Source organism: Dromiciops gliroides, chromosome 3 (genome assembly GCF_019393635.1).
Source record: "Dromiciops gliroides isolate mDroGli1 chromosome 3, mDroGli1.pri, whole genome shotgun sequence".
NCBI classification, from domain to species: domain Eukaryota; kingdom Metazoa; phylum Chordata; class Mammalia; order Microbiotheria; family Microbiotheriidae; genus Dromiciops; species Dromiciops gliroides.
Window position 1 is genome coordinate 49,860,242 of NC_057863.1, and position 12,007 is coordinate 49,872,248.

Below are 12,007 nucleotides of genomic sequence, written 5' to 3' on the forward strand. Positions count from 1 at the left end.
ATTATAGAGAAATCATTGGGGCTTTTTTGTTTGGAAAAGGAAAACGGAGGGACCTACTAGCTAACTCAGGCCAATTCAGGCTGCAGTCCCTGTTCCATTCATATCCGCTTCCAATCAACAAAACTTTAAAAACGGACTGTACATTTGGAGGACTGGGGGTAGGTGAGAGTGGTAGGTGTTGGGAAGTATGACAAAGTTGTAAGTGCTTGCGGTCAAAACCTTGTCCGAATCTACTTTCTCCTCTGCCACCGATTCTTTGGCTGACCAGTGCTACCACTCAGGCCTCTTGAAAACGTTTCTAGGAACAGGTATACCGAACAAAAATGAAACGAATAATTACAGGTGCTGATTGGGCTCATTTTTGCTCCCCTACCCCCCACCCCCACGCGTAATATCAGTAGTGTCTGGGGCTTCATGTGGTGGCCTCAGCTTAGCGTCTCCTTCAGGAGCTGTGATCTTTTCTCAATGAACTCCTTATAGCTTCCTATAAGCCCAAGGTTCAGTGGGGTTTGTTTTGTTTATTTGTTTGTTTGTTTTTTGAGAGTCAAGTGGGGAGCCATTTGTGATCCCTCTTCCAGTGCCTGAATCTACTCTCTCTACGAGGTTTAGCAGTTAAAAGTGTACTTAGAGTTTCCTGGACTAGGCCTTTTAGGCTTATTTCGTTGCTCTCTCCTTCCCGTCCGGACTCACAGTAGCCAATGCCTCTCCTGGGCAACTCTCATTTCGAGGCAAAGATTTTTTTTTTCTCTTTTTTCTCCCCCCAGCCCCACCTCACCCCCCAAACCGTGCCTGCGCTTTAAGTCTAGCGCGCATGCGCCACGGCTTTGCGCTTGGTTCTTCTGTCTTTCTGAACTTAAAAGAAGTTGCCTCACGCAGGCAGGGGATGTCAAAGCGGAGTTTCTAGGGTGGAAATGAAAATAGTGGGACATAAAAGGGGGTGGGGAACTAGCAAAAAAAGGAAGGAAGAAAAAGAAAGAAAGAAAGAAAGGAAGGAAGGAAGGAAGGAAGGAAGGAAGGAAGGAAGGAAGGAAGAAAGAAAGAAAGAGAGTGTTTCCTTGTGGTGAGGGAGGGAGGAAGAACTAAGACTCTGAGGAAGGAGGAGTATGACGAGGTAGAAAAGGTGAGGGGTGAGGAGGGGGAGAGAGAGAGAAGGAAAGGAAGAGAGAGGAAAGAAAGAAGACTCCCAGAATGTGCTAATTAGAGCACACAGTTCTATGGGTCCTCTTGATTGAGCGAAGACATGTAGTTATTACATTTGACTGTAGTCACTGAGAGATGGAATGTCCCCTCCGACAGCATGGGGAGAGACGTGTGGGCATTCTTCGTGGTCCCTTTTATAGACGTTGCCTTTTCTTTCTAGGACTGACGAACCATTTTGGAAGGATCCATCCCCTGTTGCTTCCTATCATCGATCCCCATGCAAACCCGGCCATTGTGCAAGTGCATTAATTAGAGACCATTCATTTCACAAAAGCACAATTGGTACGTAAAGGAAGTGAAGATTAGAAAATGGGAATGGGGAAAACCCAAGCCTGGGGATTTCCCGCGGAGTCCTGGCTCCTGGGAGAGAGAAAGTCCCGTTCCCCTCTCGCCCACCCCTTGCCCTCTCTTCCGGTCCGCAGGTTCTGCATTCATCCACAGGGCCCAGAAACGCAAACCATTCCCTAATCTATATTCCTCGAGGACAACTGGCTTTCAATGAATAGTGAAGACAGATTCATTTTCTTGGGTGCACCCAAAGGCTTTCTGTTGAGGATGGCTCCCCCACCTCCCACCTTGAGCTCTGTAGCTACTCTAGTACTGGTTTCTTGGAGAGCAAAGGTGGGCAACATCTCTAACTGTCCATCGGGCTTAAGTTGCTGCTCCTTTAAAAATAATAATAAAAACATTGTGTGTGTGTACGCCCGCGTGTAAAGGTTGGGGGGCGGGCGGTGTGTTAGAGTATGTTCTGTAAGAGGAGAGAAAGGGTTCTTAAGGTTAACCTTTCCATACCAGGAGTAGGAAGTGGTCCCAATACAGTTTGCATCCTCCCTTGGAAAAGTGTTGACTTCGGTGCCCTTATCACTATTGAGAAACCTGATATTTCTTTAAATGGTTAGATCCCTGTGATCCCAAAGGAGCTCTCACTCCCACACGTTTATATAAGATCGATCTCTCCCTAGATTTTAAGAAGGAAATTTGGGGAAAGGTGGGCTCCATGGGAGTTCTTGCTTGTCACCATTCATATGTGTTTTCTTTTTTTTCTCCAATCACAGTCAAAGAGCCATGCGTTTGAGTCAATCCCACCAAAACATTCAGTGGGTCACTGCAGAAAATATGTAATTTATTTTTAAAAGGCCCAAGAAAAATTAGACCGAATCGAGTTTATTTCTATGTGGAATGAAGCTGGAGAGATGAGATCGCCTTAATGTCACCCATATGACTTGTTAAGACGTTGTAGCTTCAGTAAACCTCTGTAGCTCGTCTAGACCATATGTTGATTTATTTACATCATAAGTCTTTTAGGTTATTGCATGCTGGAGAATCTGCATTCCAAGAGCATAACGCAGAGGGCATTAAAACGGGAAGCCAGAAAAGCAAGGCTGCAGAAAAAGCATTTGGGTGAAATTCACAAGAAAAGTACATTCTTCACCGAATGATAATAGCGTCCGTTAAGCAATTATGGCTTTATCCTCCAAAGTCCCGGTTTCTTGAGCTGAATAAAATATTGGTAGGAGGAGGACCAAGAATTAGGAAAGCAACATGTTCTACCTGTTATCAGCCTTATAATCGGGATATGGTGGAAGTGGATGATTTTATAAATCTATTTTTTTAAATGAATGAAATATTGTAATTTTTTTTTGTGGTCATTAACAGCCAAAGTGATACACGACTGCAGGACCTGCCTGTATTCTTTCGGGAGCGACTATTTTAAAATGAAACTAACAATCCAATGTAAACAATTAGCAGGAGATCTTTGTTTTAGCTTCTGTAATCCTCAGTAGCTTTGTTAAACATACACATCCGCTGTGTAGAAAGGAGGGGAAAAATATAGGATTTAGGTTAATCTTATGCAAATGTTACCGGTGAGACAAACTTTGACAAGTTAACTCACATTGTTTACTCGTTATAGTTTCAGCGTTTACTTTCTATTAACTAAAATTTAACACAGGTGCATTGATCAATGCTGCCTGTGATCAATGCTGGAAAGCCACTGAATTGTATAAATCCATGTTAAGTTGGGTGAGAAGCCTGCCTGGTGAAATAAACCAAGGAGGTGGGGTAGTTGCCACTAAACCATCATATTTAGGTGGGTAACAATTTACAGGTTAGTATTATGAGCAATCCCCAAGCTAGAGCCTCCTTCTGCCACTCATTTCGAATCAACCGGGGGCTAATAAGTAATGTAGTTACGACAGAATCACCTAAGAGAGTGGTGAGTACCCCCGCCCCCCACACCTCACAACCAGTAGTGCAAGTCCAAGATTACAAACTAGTATCCCTGCAGCACCTGAGACAGTGTTTGATTCAAATCTTGCGCTACTAACAAAATCAATCTATTAATTATTTCCACATTTTAAGCCACAGATAGCTATTCATTATTGGGTTTTAATATAAAAACACACAGCCATAAGTGTATATATTTCAGCCAGCATTTTGCAACTAATTTGCATATTGCTAAACTACGAAAAATAGCCAACCACCTAGAAGGCTTGATTGTTTATTTACTATTGATTGTAGTAGCTTGTGTTACACAAGTGATGAAATCAAACAATTCAATCACAATTTTGCCCCACCAAATACACAAGTGTTTCAAACACTTCACAGATTTTTTTCCCCCTGAATTTCTGGCAGTCCATTTGGGGAGAAAGGAATCTAGAGTCAAATGTTGTCTATTGTTGAAGAAACGGAACAACTTGTAAAGGGGTGGGGGGGGGGGAACCTGTTGTAGAAAAGCATAGTCCCCTTTAAGTGTGAAATATCATTTCATTGTAAAAAGTAAGAAAGAGTCGGTAATCCAACTTCCGGAAACTGTTCTGAATTATTTCACCAGACCCTTTTAAAAGGGGATTAGCAGGGCTTTTGGAGCAAAATCCTTCTGTTTTATTCAATCTCTGATTTTATGTTATAATTACTGGATGTAAAGGGTCTCAAATTAGTATGCAGAAATCGTTCAGACATTATGCAGGTGCTATTCTAATCATTCAGCTTTTTAATTAAGGAAAGAGGTAAGAAAATAGAATCATAAAAACACTTTTGTGAGAGCAGAGAAAATTGCGGGCGACCGCTTGAATAAAGCCTTTATACCTTCGCCTGACAGGTCAGACACCAAGAGGTTGACTTACGACCTTTTCAGGAGGAAACAATGGGTAACAGCTTTCTCACCTTGTCCCCATTATACCTTTTATTCTTAGACAGAATTTATGGAAATCGCCATAAGATGCTTTACTTCAACAAAAGATATTGCAATTATAATGGATACATATCCATATTGAAATTCCCACTATTATGCCTTTACCACAAGCTCGTTTGTTCCTTGAGATTCCTTCCGAATGAGGGGGAGGGGGTTGGTATGAGACCCATGGATGGGGTGAAGGGATACAAATGTGTGTGTGTGTGTGTGTGTGTGTGTGTGTGTGTGTGTGTGTTTCTATTAGGCAATGCATAAGTAGGGGACAACCAAGAAAAAAAAACAACTAGAACGGGGCGGGAAGAAACAGAAAATACAAAATGTAGTCACTTTGGAAGGAAAAGAACTCACAATGAAACTAAGTGTCAGGGACTGGTGGGGGAGCTAATTTTTCTCTGAGACTCGGTTTAGGGAGAGGAGAATAATTAAAATGAAGACAGACCTATGCCTGGGAGACGTCGGGCAGTTCATACCTGTAGCTGGAGCTCGGATCTTAAAACTCTACCTTAACTCAAAGGAGTTTCAATTCCTCCTATCCGTAGGCAAGGAGGGGGTCTGTCCAAACCAGGTTTCCCCTTTCTTTCCTGTCTGTACCACTCCCCTCTAGCCTTCCAGTGCCGATTGCAGATGGGGCCCCCAAATCCATTGTTTCCTTTTTATGCCAAGGAAACTTTTATCTTCCCTGCTCTCCCTCCTCCCAGTCCCAGGCCCCTCGCCCCCTGTTCTGTCCTTCTAGCCATCCAGTTGTGACTAGGACACAGTGCCTAAGAGCTTGATGTTCCCAAAGATTTCTTCTGTCCTTCTGGGGCACTCTCCCCCCCCCCCCCAACAATGCAAGTATTAGGATATCAGCAGCACTCGAAATGATCACGCGTTAAATTATTTTGCTTTCACGGATGAGGGGGCTTTTTTCCAATGTAAATCAAGCGCTTTAGTTATTAAGTCTGAACACTAATCTCCAACAACCTTGACATAATGTCGCAGAATGTGCCACACCACCTCGCACCTGCAGTCTGAATAGAGGCGCCTTTTCACGGGGAGACACGCTTGTTGCCCTCGCGTTCCAAAGGAGTTGTCTGAATGAGTCAAGCTTTTTGAATACCCATGCGCGCTTTCTCTTCTGCCTTTGATCACAGAAAATGTCTTCTAATTTGTCCTTTTTCATTGTAACAACGTTTTCAAGTCCTTTTTTATTTTCCAAACCACATATTTATAAAGAACATAAATCGCCCCCCGAAAACAAAAGTTGTGCGCCTCGCCTACTGGGGCAGGGGATCCTGATGATTTTGTTCCGCAGACGAGACGCTCCCTGTAGACACTATGCTAAACAAACAGGGAGATTTGGGGGTGCCGAGCTGCCAAGAAAATATATTGGGGTTTAGAGGGTCTCGGGGTTGGAAGTGAAGAGAGTCCCTACATTTCCACTTGACTTGTCTAACTTTTTAGGCAAGGTTTCTAGAAATCTAATTGTAGTTAAATATGTATATCCCTGGGACAAAAGGGGCGGGGTACGTGCCACTGTTGATGATACTACTGGGCCACTGGGGAGTTTCCAGAATGTTTGATCACGGCTGAGATTGACAGTGTATTCGGATGGATTGATAAGAAGGATCATGGGAATGTAGTGGACAGGACCCTCCTACTCAAGGATGGCAAATGAGTTCACCTTTCAGGGTTGCTTCAACTTATCCAAAGGCAACGGGCACAACGCTGTAATAAATGGTATCCAAGATGTGATACTTCATTAGACATAGGACCAATGGGTGATGCGAAACTTGAAAGGGTTATGAAGCTATCTTGGTCCTCATAGGGCTCTGATTGCACTCCTCTGGGTTCGGGATGGATGAAGTATTTTGAGAGGCCTTCTGGGCACTGCCAGCCTCCATTGACATGAATACACCCCCCACAACACCCCCCCCCCCATGACCTCTCTCTCCGTCTCTGTATCTCTGTATCTCTGTCTCTCTCTCACACACACGTTTCTGAAGCTAAGGGGCCTTTAAGAGTCCTACCCCTTTCTAAAGATCAAGGGAAAACGTCATGCTTCAGTGAGATTTCGTTTTTCTTAAGAAAGTTGGTGCACTTTCTTCTAAGGACCTAGAGAAAATGGGCATTTCGATAACTTCTTTGCCTGGTGCACCTTTTATGTTGGATGGGAAATATACACTCTTTGGCTCACTCCCGGGACACACAAGCAGGTGTTAATGACGCTGACGTCTCATTTAGTGGGATATTAATTATCAGGTTGCAAATCACTGAGCGTCCCCTCCCCACAAATGCAGTCCGACTATTGATCCAGCTCGAGTTTCCAAATGATTTTGGAAGCCTAGACACATGGCACGCTTCTTCCGGAGTTTAACTTTCTCCCATTTCCTGGCGGCTCGTACCAATTCGCTGTGGGCAAAGCTTGCTCCAACGTTCTTTTTCTTACATGAGCCCAGGCTCCGAGTAAGAAAACTAACATAACCCTCTAATACAGTTTAAAACACTTTGATGTCTTGCCAAGAAACACACTTCCTTCAAGAGAGAAGTCAACATTTGTTTTTCACATTAAATGGCGTTTAGTTGCCAGTGAAAAAAATAATGCTAAGGACCACTTTTTAATTCGCTGTATAACAACCGCAGGGGTCTAAAAGAAAATAATGGCGATAGCTATAGACACAAATAACTAAATTACCAAAACGTTAGTCTATCTCCTAGCTTCATTAATATGTAACAGACTCCCCAGTTAATCTCCAAAAGCCAGTGCTCCCCCTCTAAAATAGCACTCTGGGACGAATTGTACATGAGATCAATCACTGCTAATGCACTAAGGTTTACTGCAAGAGAAAAAAAAAAGCTATTTACACCTTCAAATAGAAGCTTTTCAGATTTAAGAGTAAGGGCCATACATCACCAAGAATAAATGATTATGAATTGGTAAACGCGCCCTCCAGCGATTAGCTATGCGCCGCTATTTATCATTTCTTGTTTTTTTTTCCTTTCTTCCCCTCCATCTCTCTTTCATTTTTAAAATCATCCAACTCTTGGTTTTTTTTTTTCCGGGGGGGGGGGGACTTGACAACTAGAGTAGGGGGGGGAGACCCCACCCCACGACGGGAAAGTTTGTTTTTGCATATACTATAAGCCATCAAAACATTGCTATTCATCTATAAACAGGGTCACTTATGAATTGCTTAATAGGAAGCAATATAGCCCTTTCATTGTCCCCATTTGTTAGTAAGTGAACGTTTGCCCATCGGAGTTGATACACCAGTAGGTTTCATGTTTTCCTCTACCCCTTTTCCCTCCCCCCCATTACATTTCCTCCTTTTCAGTGCTAAGTCAGAAACTTGAATATTCCATCATCAATTAAATCGCATTCTACCCCCTCCTAAAAAAAGGAATATTGTGTGTGTGTGTGTGTGTGTGTGTGTGTGTGTGTGTGTGTGCAGGACTGCATAGTCCACAGACCAATTTGTGGAGGGACCCAAACTGATCATCTCCAGTTGTCTAGGGCGAGTAAAACCGTAGAAGCGGGTTGGTAGCTACTTGGGGACGCGGTCGCATTTTGCAATACAAAAGCAATTGCAATTTTTTTCATATATGGCATTTCGGACAAAGAATATAAAAGAAAACTTTTAACTCTGTTGAAAACTGGCTTCCAATCCCCAGCAGCTCCAGAGCAGGGGGACGGCTTCAGTTTTGGGGAGACCTTTTTGAAGAGTCTGGACTGGAGAGGGGAAGGTTTCAGAGGGAAGGGCTATTTCCCGGCTAGAAATGCTAGACTATGCTAAAGATCCCTGGACAGGAATGCAACAGTATCCGTTCAAAGCAGATGAAATAGTCAATGACTCCTCTCCCGCTGTTTAAATACTTTTAGGTCCCGGCCCTTCCTCCCGCAGCATTGACCTTCCCCGAACTTTGGGGCTACACAGCCGCGTTAACCTCCATTGGAATTTGCCTAAGTGGCCAGTTGCTTAACGAGCTAAACAATGACACGTCCACTCAGGAGCTCCCCTCGTAAGAGAGCGTTGAGTTACAGAGCGAAGAGGAATTTCCTGGGGTTCCCGGCTAAAGGGTCAGGAGTTCCCTAAGGGGGAAGGGTCACGGAGGAGGCAAGTGTGCGGGGTGCCAAAGAGCATAGTCACCTGCTGACCGCATCCCGGAGCGTTCTGCTAGGAGGGAAATAGGAGCCTTTTTTCTCACTCTGGAATTCTGGGAACAGAATAGGGTGTAAATGGGGTTTAAGGGGTTTGTGCTTTCTGCCCTCCGCCTTGGGGGAAAGGGAAAGTAGGAAGAGAACCTTTACGAAATTTAAAGGCACTCGGGAGATTTAAAGGGATATTTTCTTTGGGAATTTTTTTTTCAGCCAAGGTGGGGGGTGGTGGGAGTGAGGCAAGGCATAGTTTGTGGGAAGAGATGCTAGGGCCCTTTGGAGCCACAAGTTAAACTATAAGGCTCCCTAAATCATTACATTCGGTTACCCCGTAAATCGGATTTCTGTTGTGACAAGTGCCTGTTTTCTTAGGGTAAGAGATTTAATATGTCTGGTGAAAGGGGCTGGAGGCAGTAAGTCTCACAGCAGGTAACCTCCTTTGCTGGGATCTTTCAGTGAAACTTCTAACAGGCACTACTGACATGGTCTCATGATTCTAGGATGAAGCAAGGTCTCTCTCCTTGGAGATGTTAGGAAGTGTATAGTTGTGGATTTGTTTTTTAGTGGTTTAAGAACACTCACTATACCTGCAGATGTAGAACAGGAGAGAATAATTTTCACACAGACACTTCCCCTCCTTCCCACGTCCATAGGGCAAAACTAACTGTAACAACAGCACTTTAATGCCAATATATAGGCTGTTCGGTGACGCAATGCAGGGTTAAGGCATCTTATGGAGTTACTAGAAAACAAATGAATGTTTGCCACAGTTGGAGAAGAAATCAAATGTATGTAACGTTGATTCCACAATCGAGTTTTCTTTGATCACTCTCCTTTCCCCTTTTGGCCTAGACATGGATGACAATTCAGTTGCTCGTTGAAAGCTTGTGACTCACCAGAAGAGTCAGTCGAAGAAAGGATACTATCAATACAGTGCTCACCACCAAGGAGAAAATATTTGACTTTTCCTATTTCAGCATGTTTCAACTGGAGAAGAAAATGAATACAAGGAAAAAAATAATAAAGAGAAAAAGGGGGGGGAAGTAGAGCATTTTAGACCAAAACTATTTAAATTATTTCCCCCTCCATCTTTCCACGTCTGCTTTAAAGAGGCCTCTACAAGGTTTCTGTACCTAGAACTGTGGGGGAGGGGGGATATAGACACATATGTATTTGTTGGTTTCAGATCACTGTAAAATAAGGAATCGTCCTCATGAAGGTTTAATTTTGTAATTCCAGAGAAGGATATTATTCATTTCCCTTACCCGGTCTGCATCCTTCTGCACTTTATTTCTCTAATTTTAAATTTTTAATACTATTATTTTTTCCTGTGCAAGCAATATTTTTGAAATAAAGGATTCTTTCTATGATATGTTTTCAATAGTGAAAGTCTCTAAAGATCTATAATATTATTATTTATCGGACTTTTTAAGCTCTAAAGGCTGTATACACTATATAATTGCTTTAAAATGTTTTCATAAATTACATTCAGAAATGTGTCATAGTAAATTACCTTTGTAATAAAATGTAAAAAATGCAAATGGCTGTTGTCTTTATTACGTTTTAAACCATTGGTTTATCTGCACTATTTCACTTGTCACTTGCACAATATGTTGGAGAGAGGGAAAGCACAGTTTGATAACAGATAGATGGGTCCTCGTGTGTAATCTAGCAGGCACGTACAGTTTGGGTCATTTCCTCATCTCCCGCAGAAAAGACATTATCCCTCTCATATTTACATACTTTTCAATATTTGTCAAACAATCATAAATTATAAATTAATGAAATGTTCGACAGTCTTCAGAGATCAGACTAATGAAGACATTTACCTTTTTGGTGATTTTGAGCATCATCTTTGTAAGTTTAATGACATTTAGGCTCTCACGGTTTATTAGACTTTATTAGATTTGTCCTTCACTCCCGCTGTCATTCAGATGTCTCTGCATAAACATCACCTGCTTCAGGTACAAGAACAAATCTACTTCTTCCAGAAAACCTGGGGGAAAAAAAAACTGGTGCATGGCAATCTCGGTTTTTTAAAGAATTAATTCAGACGTAATTTGACCAGACCCCTGAAAAAATGTTTTCTTTTCCTTCCTTCCTTCCTTCTTTCTCTTTCTTTCTTTCTTTCTTTCTTTCTTTCTTTCTTTCTTTCTTTCTTTCTTTCTTTCTTTCTTTCTTTCTTTCTTTCTTTCTTCCTTCTTTCTCTTTCTTTCTTCCTTCCTTCTTTCTCTTTCTTTCTTTCTTCCTTCCTTCCTTCCTTCCTTCCTTCCTTCCTTCCTTCCTTCCTTCCTTCCTTCCTTCTTTCTTTCTTTCTTTCTTTCTTTCTTTCTTTCTTTCTTTCTTTCTTTCTTCCTTTCTTTCTTTCTTTCTTTCTTTCTTTCCTTCTTTCTTCTTTCTTTCTTTCTTTCTTTCTTTCTTTCTTTCTTTCTTTCTTTCTTTCTTTCTTTCTTTCTTTCTTTCTTCCTTTCTTTCTTTCTTCCTTCTTCCTTCCTTCCTTCCTTCCTTCCTTCCTTCCTTCCTTCCTTCCTTCCTTCCTTCCTTCCTTCCTTCCTTCCTTTCTTTCTTTCTTCCTTTCTTTCTTTCTTTCTTTCTTTCTTTCTTTCTTTCTTTCTTTCTTTCTTTCTTTCTTTCTTTCTTTCTTTCTTTCTTTCTTTCTTTCTTTCTTTCTTTCTTTCTTTCTTTCTTTCTTTCTTCCCTCCCTCCCTCCTTCCCTCCCTCCTTCCTTCCTTCCTTCCTTCCTTTCTCTTCTCTTTTCTTCTCTCTCTCTCTCTGAGAAAGAAAGAGTTGTTTATTCTACCCATTTATCCCTGTGGTAGGGCAAAAATGTGTGGATACCTGGACAGCAGCTCGGTAAAGGGCTTGCTGTAATTGAACTGTGATTTAGAGCTTCAGTCAAGGGCTACGAGAAACTAAAGCTGATTACATTCTTTTTTGGACTTTTCTGAGACTTCCTCATAGTCGAAACTGGACATTAGATTTGCTGTAACATCTCTTGGTCTCAAAAGTTTAACTTGCTTGTAGAATGAATGGGAGAGGGGAGGCGAGGGAAGGGAAGGTGGCTTAGATTAGGTGGTTTCTAAGGTCCTTTCACCTCTGGAAATTCTATGCCCCTACGGTCCCTCTAGTTCAGAAAGAGAAAAGTCATTTATAACCGAGTCTAAATCAGGTGGAGAAAGACAACTTTCAATGGGCTTTGGTTCCTCCCCCGACCCCCAAACCCATCCTTTACATATTAGTGAAGGCCCCAAGGGTAGAGCACCTAAGTTTGTCTGACCATGCTCCCTCCCCCCCCACCTCCTCCCCGCAATTGGTTGACACTTCGACTTTGGAGCTCAGGACAGCAGCACATTTATATGCCTTGTTGAAGACCAGCATCTAAGAGCTTTAATGGGGACTGAGGGGTTGACAAGTTTCCCCATGAAAAAACAACAAAAACAACAACAACAAATTGTTGCCTCCCCATGCATTCATTATGA